Source organism: Tupaia chinensis, unplaced genomic scaffold (genome assembly GCF_000334495.1).
Source record: "Tupaia chinensis unplaced genomic scaffold, TupChi_1.0 Scaffold148091_1, whole genome shotgun sequence".
NCBI lineage: Eukaryota > Metazoa > Chordata > Mammalia > Scandentia > Tupaiidae > Tupaia > Tupaia belangeri.
Genome location: NW_006207942.1, coordinates 61,073 through 72,188, shown reverse-complemented (window position 1 = coordinate 72,188; position 11,116 = coordinate 61,073). Strand labels below are relative to the sequence as shown.

The 11,116-nt window shown below is 42.3% G+C and overlaps 2 pseudogenes; both read left to right on the top strand.

Annotated features, from left to right (window-relative positions):
- Positions 1-8,187: 8,187 nt before the first annotated feature.
- LOC102488559 (putative ATP-dependent RNA helicase DDX5 pseudogene) lies at positions 8,188-10,074 on the top strand (annotated as a pseudogene).
- A 199-nt stretch (positions 10,075-10,273) lies between these two features.
- On the top strand, positions 10,274-11,116 carry LOC106734073 (putative ATP-dependent RNA helicase DDX5 pseudogene; annotated as a pseudogene).

The following is an 11,116-nucleotide window of genomic DNA, read 5'->3' as shown; positions in this document are numbered from 1 at the left end:
TGTAAATTAAAAAAAAAATTCAGAGAAAAAAAATACTAAAACTGTTACCAAAATTTAAAGAAAAACCTGTGTATTTGATGACCACAGTAAGCTATATAGCCCCAGCTAGGTACTACTTTATAGTATGTTCATTCTACTCACTGAGGTTTATGCCTAAAGTCAGACATGGGTTCTTGTGTATGTATGTATCAGCTGTGCTTGCTATTGCAAATATTTAGACAAACTAAGTTCATTAGCAAATCAAATAAATGGGAGAAAGGCATAGAAAGCGATCATGGATACCAGAGACAATGGGAGGAGGGTGGGACATGGTAGAGGGTTAGGGATAGGAAATCAAGGATGGCAAAAAAAAAAAGGTACAAGACATAAGAAATGGAAAATTGTTTGTTGATAACATGTATGTTGATGTGCTTGATTGAGTGAACAGTGTATTTTGGATGGAAAATTCATTTTGTATACTGTAATGATGTATAGCGTTTTAATGTTAAAAAAAGAAAAATTAATTTAAAAAAGAAAAAAAAACTGTTTATTTAATTTTATTAATCATTATTATTATTTAATTTGCTATAGAGCACATGAGCTCACCAGAGAAAGAGAGAGGGAAAGTGAGAAAGCAAGCTGCTGCTAGTCCCAGGACTTGAACTACAGTAGGCCATGTGGGAGTCCAGGGCCTTAACCACCACACCACCTGCCAGCCCCATTACTTATTTTTTTAATGACACTTTTTACTGTGACTTTTTTTTTAATTTTGCTATAGGGTATGTGTGTGCATCAGAGAAAGACAGGGAGATGGGGAAGAGACAGAGGAAAACTAAGAAATCACCTCTTGAAAGGATGGCCATGCTACATTCCATTTTCTTCCATGCTCCTCTCAGGATTTTGAACATGCACACACATGTGCCCAACATATTTTTCAAGTCACCTGGTCCAGGACTTGAACTGCAAATTCCACCCTATGGAATCTAATCACTTTAACCTCCATGCCATCATCTGACTTGAAGTTTTTATTTATTTTTTTTATATTTATAAGTTTTCTACAGGGTGCATGTGCTTGCCAGAGAGACAAAGAGAAGGAAAATGAGAAAGAGGGAGAAATGAGAAATCACCCTCCAAAGGACATGGCCATGCCACCATCCCTTTTCCTCCAATCGCTCAGAATTTTGGCCACACGTGTGCACACACCTGGCATGATTTTCAAGCTGCTGGTCCAGTACTCAAACTGCCCAATTGGTCATGTGAGATCCAGTCACCTTAACTGCCGCACCACCTGCTGGCCCAAGTTCTTTTTTCTTTTTTTTAAATAATTATTTTATTTAACTTTATTTATTTTAATTTAACCAGAGAGGGGGGAGAGAGACAGAGACAGAGAAAGTGAGAAAGCAAGCTGCCAGGACCAGGACTCAAACCGTGGTTGGCCATGTGGGAATCCAGTGCCCTTAACCACCACACCAGTTTTGTTTTTTTTTTTTTTTTTGAGAGATTTTTGCTATAGGGTGTGTGTGCGTGCTGGAAAGACAGAGAAAGAAAGAGAGACAGAAATTGAGAAATCACCCCCCACAGGAGATGGCCATGCTGCAATCCCTTCTCCTCCATTCTTCTCTTGGGATTTTGCACACACACACACACACACACGTGCCCAGCATGTTTCAAGCTGCCGGGTCCAAGACTCAAACTATGGTTGACCATGTGTGATTCCAGCATTTTAACCACTACACCACCTGCTGGCCCTCCAAAGCTTATTTCTTTATTTCATGAGCCAAAGGGACAGATACAGAAACAGAGGGACAGGCACCCCTAACAGGTCTTTATACTGCAATCCATCCCAGCTTTAGCCAACCCCGGACTATGGGCATACATACACCTAGCATGTTTAGGGACATCTCAATATGCGAACCCAGAACCTTATGTGGATCAGCCTCACAGAACATTGTATTACCATTGTGCTACTTTCAAGCCCTCTATGTTATTTATTTTTAACTTTTCATTTGTTTTAAAGAATTCTTTATTTCATTTATTATTAGTTTTTAATTTGACCAGAGAGAGAGAGGTAAAGTGAAAAAGCTATCTGCCAGATTCAGGACTTGAACTGTGATCAGCCATGTGGGAGTCCAGTGTCTTAACGATCACAACACCTGCTGTCCCCAAGCCCCCTACTTTAAAAACAAAATGTTTTCGGGGGACCAGCAGTTGGTGTAATGGCTACATCTCTGGACTGCCATGTAGTTGACCATGGTTTGAGTCCCGGACCTGGTGGCTTAAACTCACGCCAGGCGCGTGTGCGTGCGTGCCCAAGATCCCAAGAGGAGAATGGAGAAGGGATTGCAGTGTGGCCATCTCCCCTGGGGGGGTTGTGTGATTTCTCACTTTCTGTCTCTCTCTTTCTGGCGAGTGCACACGCCCTATAGTAAAAACCTCTCCAAAATAAAACAAAACAAAAAAAAGTTTTCTTTATTCATGATAGAATGTGTGAACATGCACGTGAGAGTGAGACAAAAAGATGAGCACTCTCCACAGGGCCTCAGCATGCCACGATCCCTCTGGTCTTTTAGCCCATCTAATCTTGGATACTTGCCTAATGTGTTTCATGTTGATTAGGCCTAGGATTTGAACCATGGTCACCATGTAGGATCTGATTTCTCTTGAGCAGTACATTACCATTGTACTATGGGACCAGCCACAGGCCCCTACTTTTTAATGATTTTAAAATTATAATTTTTTTAAGTTAGTCACAAAACTTACTGTACTCCTTTTGCTATAGGCTGAATGTTTCCATTTCCCCCCATTGGTATGTTGAAACTTAATCCTCAATATGTCTTATGCATCCCTCCCCCATTGGTATGTTGAAACAATTCCCGATATGTTTTCTGGAGGTTGGAGTACTCATGGATGGAATTAGTGCCCTTTTAAAAAAGACTCCAGAGAATTCCCTCATCTCTTCTGCCATCTGAGGACACAGAGAGGAAGGTCATCTGTAAACCAGGAAGGAGGTCCTTACCAGACATTGAAACTGCCAGTGCCTTGATCTTGGATTTTCCAAGCCCCCAGAAGTGTGAGAAATAAATATTTGTTGTTTATAAGTCATACAATCTATGTTACTTTGTTACAACATATTTTTAGTAACTTTTCTTTATGATTTAAATTATATAAGAACTGCACCAGGAAATCAGTTTTTGTTTGTGTGTGTGTGTGTGTATGTGTGTGTTTGTCATAGGGCACGTGTGCTTGCCATGCAGAGTGAGAGCAAGAGAGAGAGAGAGAGAGAGAGGAGGAAAGTGAGAAATCAACTCCTAGGGGGAATGGTCACACTGTAGTCCCTTCTCCAGTCTCCTCTCTGGATTTTGGGAGTACACGCATATGTGCTCAGTGTGATTTTTAAGCCACCAGGTCCAGGATTTGAATCATGCAGTCAGCCAATGTGGAATCAGCACCTTAACCTCCACGTCACCTGCTGACCCCAGGAAACCTTTTTTTTTTTTTTTTTGGGAGAGGTTGTTTTGCTATAGGTCATGTGCAGCTGCTGCAGAGACAGAGAGAGACAGAAAGCCAGAAGTCATCCCCCGAGGGGATGGCTGCACCACAATCCCTTCTCCATTCTTCTCGTGGGATTGTGGGCACACATGCACAGGTGCCTGGTGTGAATTTAAGCTACTGGATCTGGGACTTGAACTGCAGCGATGTAACCATTATGTAACCTATCTGCTGGTCCCCCAAGAAACCTTTTTTTTTTTTTTTAAGAAACCATTTTTTAAAATTATTTTATTGAACTTTATTTTATTTTTTTATTTTAATTTGACCAGAGAGGAACAAGAGAGAGAGAGTGAGAAAGCCAGCCGCCAGATCCGGGACTCGAACCATGGTTAGCCACGCGAGAGTCCAGCGCCCTTAACCATCACACCACCTGCTGGCAATACCACATTTCTGGAGGAATTGTAGAAATGAGTGCCCCACCATAGGTGAACTGCAATGCAGGTAGGTCCTTAAAATTTTGGAGCAAAAATCTACCACCCTCTGCAGAGAACTACTCTTTTTTTTTTTAATTATTACTATTTAATTCTATTTATTATCACTATTATTTTAATTTGCCATAGGGCATGTGCACTCACCAGAGAGAGACAGATAAAGTGAGAAAGCAAGCTGCAAGCTGCCAGCTGCCAGGTCCAGGACTCGAATAGTGGTCAGTCATGTGGGAATCTAGCATCTCAACCACCACACCACATTGCTGGCCCCACTATTCTCCTTTTTTTCTTTTCTTTTCTTTTCTTTCTTTCTTTCTTTCTTTTTTTTTTTTTTTTTTGAGAGGTTTTTGCTATAGGGTGCATGTGCTCACCAGACAGAGAGAGACAGAGAGAGACAGAAAGTGAGAAATCACCCCTCAGGGGAGGATGGCCATGCCGCAATCCCTTCTCCTCCATTCTCCTCTCGGGATCTTGGGCATGCACGCACATGTGCCCGGTGTGAGTTTTAAGCCACTGGGTCCAGGATGCGAACCACAGTCGACTATGTGGAAGTCCAGCGACATAGCCATTATGCTAACTCCCCCCCCCGCCACTACTCTCCTTTTGAAAACAGATCTTGGTCTGTTATTGGGCCTTAGTAGATAACACTTAACCTTGAGTAACCAAGTTACCATGTGACCTGAGCTGATCATCATGAACTGGGTGTTATCTGACCTGTCAAGTCATAAAGTTGGGTGTGCACAGCAACACTCCATCAACAAATAAATGTAGTAAATATGTGATCAGGCCTGAGCAAGATCTGAATACACAAGTTACATAAAGAAGTGGCCCAAATGTCCATAGTTCCTACTCCTTCACCCATGGTCTTTTCTCTCCCAGCCTGCACATATGGCCCCACAGAGTTCCCTATAATCAGCTAGCAAAAGAGAAGATCCAGACCTGGTTTGCAGATGGTTCAATGATATGCAGGCACAACCCAAAAGTGGACAGTGGTAGCACTACAGTACCATCTCTGTGACATCTTTGAAGATCAGTCATGAAGAGAAATCCTCCCAGTGAGTAGCACTCTGAACAGTATACCTGGTTGTTCACTTTACTTCAAATGAGAAATGGCCAGATGTGTGATTATATACTGACCACAATAGGCTATGACCAATGGTTTGGCTGGATTGTCAGGGACCTGGCAGGAACATGATTGAAAAATTGGTGACACAGAAATTTGGGGAAGAGGTATGTGGGTAGACTCTGGGCAAAATAGTTAAAATATTTGTGTCCCATGTGAATGCTCACCAAAAGGTGACTTGGCAGAAGGCAATTTTAATAATGAAGTAAATAGAATGACCTATTCTGTGGATACCAGTCATCTTTCCTCAGCCACCCTTCTCATCACCAAAGGGCTCATGAACAAAGACTTTCACTCACCAAGACCAATTTGGCTGAAGCCACAAAGCCCCCACCCACCCTGCCAATAGCAGAGACCACAATCAGCCCCTGATATGACACTATTCCCCAGGGTGATCCGCCAGCTACCTTGATGGCAGGTTGATTATGCCAGATCACTGACAGCAGGTTTTTTTGTTTGTTTGTATTTTAAAATAATTAGTTTATCTAACTTTTATTTATTATTTTTAATTTGACCAGGGAGGGACAGAGTGCAAAAGATAGAGAGAGAGAGGGAACGTGAGAAAGCGAGCTGCCAGGTCTGGGACTCAAACCCTGGTCGGCCATGTGGGAGTCCAATGCACTTAACCACCACTCCACCTGCCAGGCCCTTTTGTTTTATGAGATTTTTGCTATTGGGTGTATGCACTCACCAGAGAGATAGAGAGACAGAACATGAGAAATCAGTCCCCAGAGGGATGGACACACTGCAATCCCCTATCCTCCATTTTTCTCTTGGGATTTTGGGCACACATGTACATGTACACATGCCTGGTGTGTCTGGGACTAGAACTGTGGTCAGCCACGTGTTAGTCCAGCACCATAGCCAATATACCACCTGTTGGTCCTCAGGCATTGTTTTGTTGTTACTGGAATAAACACTCTGAATACAATTTCCCTTCCCTGTACACAAAGCTTATGACAAAAATACCATCCATGGGCTTGCAGAATGCTTCATCCACTGTCATGATATTCCACATGGTATTACTTCTGGTTAAGGAATTCACTTTTCAGCAAATGAAATGCAGCAATAGGCCCATGCTCATGGAATTCACAAATTTTACCATGTTTCCCACCATCTTAAGTAGCTGGGTTGATAGAACAATTTTTGTTTTTGTTTTTACAACTCAGTTACAGTGTCAACTAGATTGCAACACCTTGCAGGCCTGAGACAAGGTTCATGAGAAGTTTGTATATGCTCAGAATTAGTGTCCAATATATGATGCTGTTTCTCCCATACCCAGGACTTAGAGGTCCAGGAATTAGTGGATGGAAATGACCTGCAGTGACCCACAAGCAAAATGGTTGCTTCCTGTTCAGAAACCTCATGCACTGCTGGCCTAGAGACCCTAGTTCCAAAGGGAGAAATACTTCCCTCATGAGACAAGTAAGTTAAGGCTGCCACAAAGTCACTTTTAACTCCTCATGCCTCTGTTGATTACAGGCAAATAAGATTTATTGTACTGGATGGGGTGATTGATCCTGTATAACAAGGGGAAATTAGACTGCTATTCCTATTCCATGATGGCAGTAAGGAAGAGGATGCTTGGAATACAGGAGATCTCTTAAGATGTCTCAGAATTACCATGCTCTGTGATTAAAGTCAATCAAAAACTAAAACAACCCAAATCAGGCAAGACTATTAACAGCCCAGACCCTTCAGGAATAAAGGTTTGGGTCATCCCATCAGGAAAAAGAACTACCACTACCTAGCAGAGGTGCTTGCTAAAGGCAAAGGGACTATGGAATGAGCAGTGGACGAAGCTAATTATAAACACCAGCTATGATCATGTGACCAGTTACAGAACAAGGACTATAACAGTCATGAGTATTTTCTCCTTATATTGTTTTTTTGTTGTTTTTTGGAGAGGTGTTTGCTATAGGGCACGTGTGCTCGCCAGAAAGACAGAGAGAGACAGAAAGCAAGAAATCACACCTTCCCCCCGCCCCCGCCAGGGGTAATGACCATGCCGCAATCCCCTCTCCTCCATTTTCCTCTTGGGATCTTGGGCACGCATGCACACGCGCCCAGCGTGAGTTTAAGCCACCGGGTCTGGGACTCAAACCACAGTTGACTACATGAGAGTCCACAGACATAGCCATTATGCCAACTGCTGGTCCCATTCTCCTTATATTGTGATGAATAATTTGTGGGTATGAATATATCAAATACCTTTGTTTTCTTTCCTTTTTTATCTCCTAATCATATAACATAAGATGTATTGACTTTATATCATAGTTGACCAGAATTGTTAACTTTAAATTATAGTATTTAATTTATGGAATATCAACAAGAAGATTAAAGATCAATGAAGGACTTTACCTCCTTCTCTAAGGAAGGAATTAGTGTATTTGGCTGTATGCAGGATAGTAGTATCATATTAAGTGCAATTATGACTTCTGTTATACTCTTCATTTGGAATTTTTTTAAGAATGATTTTATTTAATTTTATTTATTTATTTAAATTTGACCAGAGAGTGACAGAGTTAGAGAGAGAGGGAAAGTGAGAAAGCAAGCTGCCAGGTCCAGTACTTGAACCGTGGTCAGCCATGTGGGAGCCCAGCACCTTTAACCTTCATTCCACCTGCCGGCTCCCCTCATTTGGAATTTAAGTATGGTTTAAGGAGATGTATGTGGGCACCAAGTTGACAAGGCATAGACTTGTAATGATTAATTCTATGTATCAACCTGACTGGGTCATAGGGTGCCTAGCTATTTGGTTCAACATTGTTCTGGAGTTTCTGTGGGGGAGTTTGGAGATGATAATAACATTTAAATCAGTGCACTGAGTAAAGAAGATTGCTTTCCCTGATGTGAATGGGCCTTATCCAATCAGTTGAAAGTCTAAATAGAACAGAGGGGAGAAAGTGCTTTAAAAAAACAAGGAGTAAAAAGCTGCTTTGTGGTCTACTGGGAGAGTTCCAGCACTTGTCATCACTGCCCTTCTGCTGCTGCTGCCCCCACAAAGCTTCACTGTAGTTGCTGAGGCCACTTCCAGAGATTCGTTGCTCCTGATTGTCTTCGCTTTGCCTACGACAACCATTGACACCATGCCAGGTTATTCGAGTGATGGAGATCGCAGCCAGGATTGAAGGTTTGGAGCACTTCAATCTGGAGGAAGTAGGGGAGGGCCTCTATCTGGGAAGAAGTTTGGAAACCCTGGGGAAAAACTAGTTAAAAAGAAGTGGAATCTTGATAAGCTCCCTAAATTTGAGAAGAATTTTTATCATGAACACCCTGATTTGGCTAGGTTGAAACATAGAGAAGAAGCAAGGAAGTTATAATAGAGGTCACAACTGCCCTGGGAACCAGCAGGTAACATGGTGGTTAAGACGGTGGACACTCCCACATGCCCAACCATGGTTCAAGTCCCAGACCTGGTGGCTTGCTTTCTCATTTTCTCTCTCTGCCTCTTTCTGGTCCAATTAAAATTAATTAATTAATAAATAAAATTAAATAACTAACTCTTAAAAAAAGAGGTCACAACTGCCTTAAATCAGTTCTGAATTTTTATGAAGCACATGTCGTGGATGTGTTGCAAGACAGAACTTTACTAAACTGACTGCTATTTAATTTCAGGGATGGCCAGTTGCTCTAAGTGGATTGGATATGGTTGGAGTAGCACAGACCAGATCTGAGAAAACATTGTCTTATTTGCTGCCTGCCATTGTCCACATCAGTCATCAACCATTTCTAGAGAGAGGTGATGGGCCTATTTGCTTGGTGCTGGCGCCAACCCAAGACCTGGCCCAGCAGGTGTAGCAAGTAGCTGCTGAATACTGTAGAGCATGTTGCTTGAAGTCTACCTGCATCTATGGTGGTGCTCCAAAGGGACCACAAATACATGATTTGGAGAGAGGTGTGGTAATATATATTGCAATGCCTGGAAGACTGACTGACTTTTTAGAATGTGGGAAAACCAATTTGAGAAGAACTACTTCCTTGTCCTCGATGAAGCAGACAGAATGCTTGATCCAGGCTTTGAACCACAAATAAGGAAGATTGTGGATCAGATAAGACCTGATAGGCAAATCCTATCAGGAGTGCAACTTGGTCAAAAGAAGTAAGACAGCTTGCTGAAGATTTCCTGAAAGATTATATTCATAGGGAACCAGCAGTTAGCATAATGGCTATGTCGCTGGACTCCCACGTAGTCGACCGCAGTTCACGTCCTGGACCTGGTGCCTTAAAACTCATGCCGGGTTCGTATGCGTGCGTGCCCAAGATCCCAAGAGGAGAGTGGAGGAGAAGGGATTGCGGCGTGGTCATCCCCCCTGGGGGGTGATTTCTCACTTTCTGTCTCTCTGCCTCTGTCTGTATGGCAAGCGCACGCGCCCTATAGCAAAAACCTCTCAAAAAAAAAGATTATATTCATATACATATTGGTGCACTAGAACTGAGTGTAAACCACAACATTCTTTAGATTGCGGATTTGTGTCATGACATAGAGAAGGTTGAAAAACATATTTGTCTAATGGAAGAGATTGTAAGTGAGAAAGAGAATAAAACCATTGTTTTTGTTGAAACCAAAGGAAGATGTGATGAACTCACCAGAAAAATGAGGAGAGATGGGTGCCCTGCCATGGGTATTCATGGGGACAAGAGTCAACAGGAACATGGGAACCAGCAGTAAGTGTAATGGTTATGTCGCTAGACTCCCACGTAGTCGACCACGGTTCGCGTCCGGACCTGGTGGCTTAAAAAACTCACGCCGGGCGCGTGTGCGTGCATGCCCAAGATCCCGAGAGGAGAATGGAGGAGAAGGGATTGCGCATGACCATCCCCCCTGGGGGGTGATTTCTCGCTTTCTGTCTCTCTGTCTCTCTCTGTCTGTCTAGCGAGTGCACGCGCCCTATAGTGAAAATCTCTCCAAAAAAAAAAAAAAAAGAGTCAATAGGAACGTGACTGGGTTCTAAATGAATTATAACATGGAAAAGCTCCTATTCTCAGGACTAGCAGTTAGCATAATGGCTATGTCGCTGGACTCCCATGTAGTTGATCACAGTTTGAGGCCTGGAATCAGTGGTTAAACTCATGCCAGGCACGTGTGCGTGTGTGCCCAAGATCCCAAGAGGAGAATGGAGGAGAAGGGATTGTGACATGGCCATCTCCCCTGGGGAGTGATTTCTCGCTTTCTGTCTCTCTGTCTCTCTGGCGAATGCATGTGCCCTATAGCAAAAATCTCTCCAAAAAAAGAAAAAAAAGCTCCTATTCTGATTGCTACAGATGTTTCCTCCAGAGGACTAGATGTGGAAGATGTGAAATTTGTCATCAATTATGACTACCCTAACCCCTCACACGATTGTATTTATTGAATTGGAAGAACTGCTCACAGTACTAAAACAGGCACAGCTATACTTTCTTTACACTTAATAACATAAAACAAGTGAGCAAGATTATCTTTGTGCTTTGGGAAGCTAATCAAACAATTAATCCCAAATTGCTTCTTTAGTTGGTTGAAGACAGAGGTTCAGGTCGTTCCAGGGGTAGAGGAGGCATTAAGGATGACCGTTGAGACAGATACTCTGCAGGCAAAAGGGGTGGATTTAATAATACCTTTAGAGACAGGGAAAATTATGACAGAGGTTACTCTAGTCTACTTAAGAGAGATTTGGGGGCAAAAGCTCAGAATGGTGTTTACAGTGCTGCAAATTATACCAATGGGCGCCTTAGAAATAATTTTGCATCTGCTGGTATACATACCAGTTTTAGGACTGGTAATCCAACAGAGACCAGAATGGTTATGATAGCACTCAGTAGTATGGAAGTAATGTTCCAAATAGGCACAATGGTATGAACCAACAGGCATATGCATATCCTGCTACCACAGCTGCACCCATGATTCATTATCCAATGCCAACAGGAAATTCTCAATGAGACATTAGAAGTATATATAAATGTCTGTTTAACATAGTTGCTCTTTATATTGTGTGTTATCAGACAAGACAGTTATTTAAGAAACATAGAAGACAAAACAAAACAAAAAAATAAGTGCTGG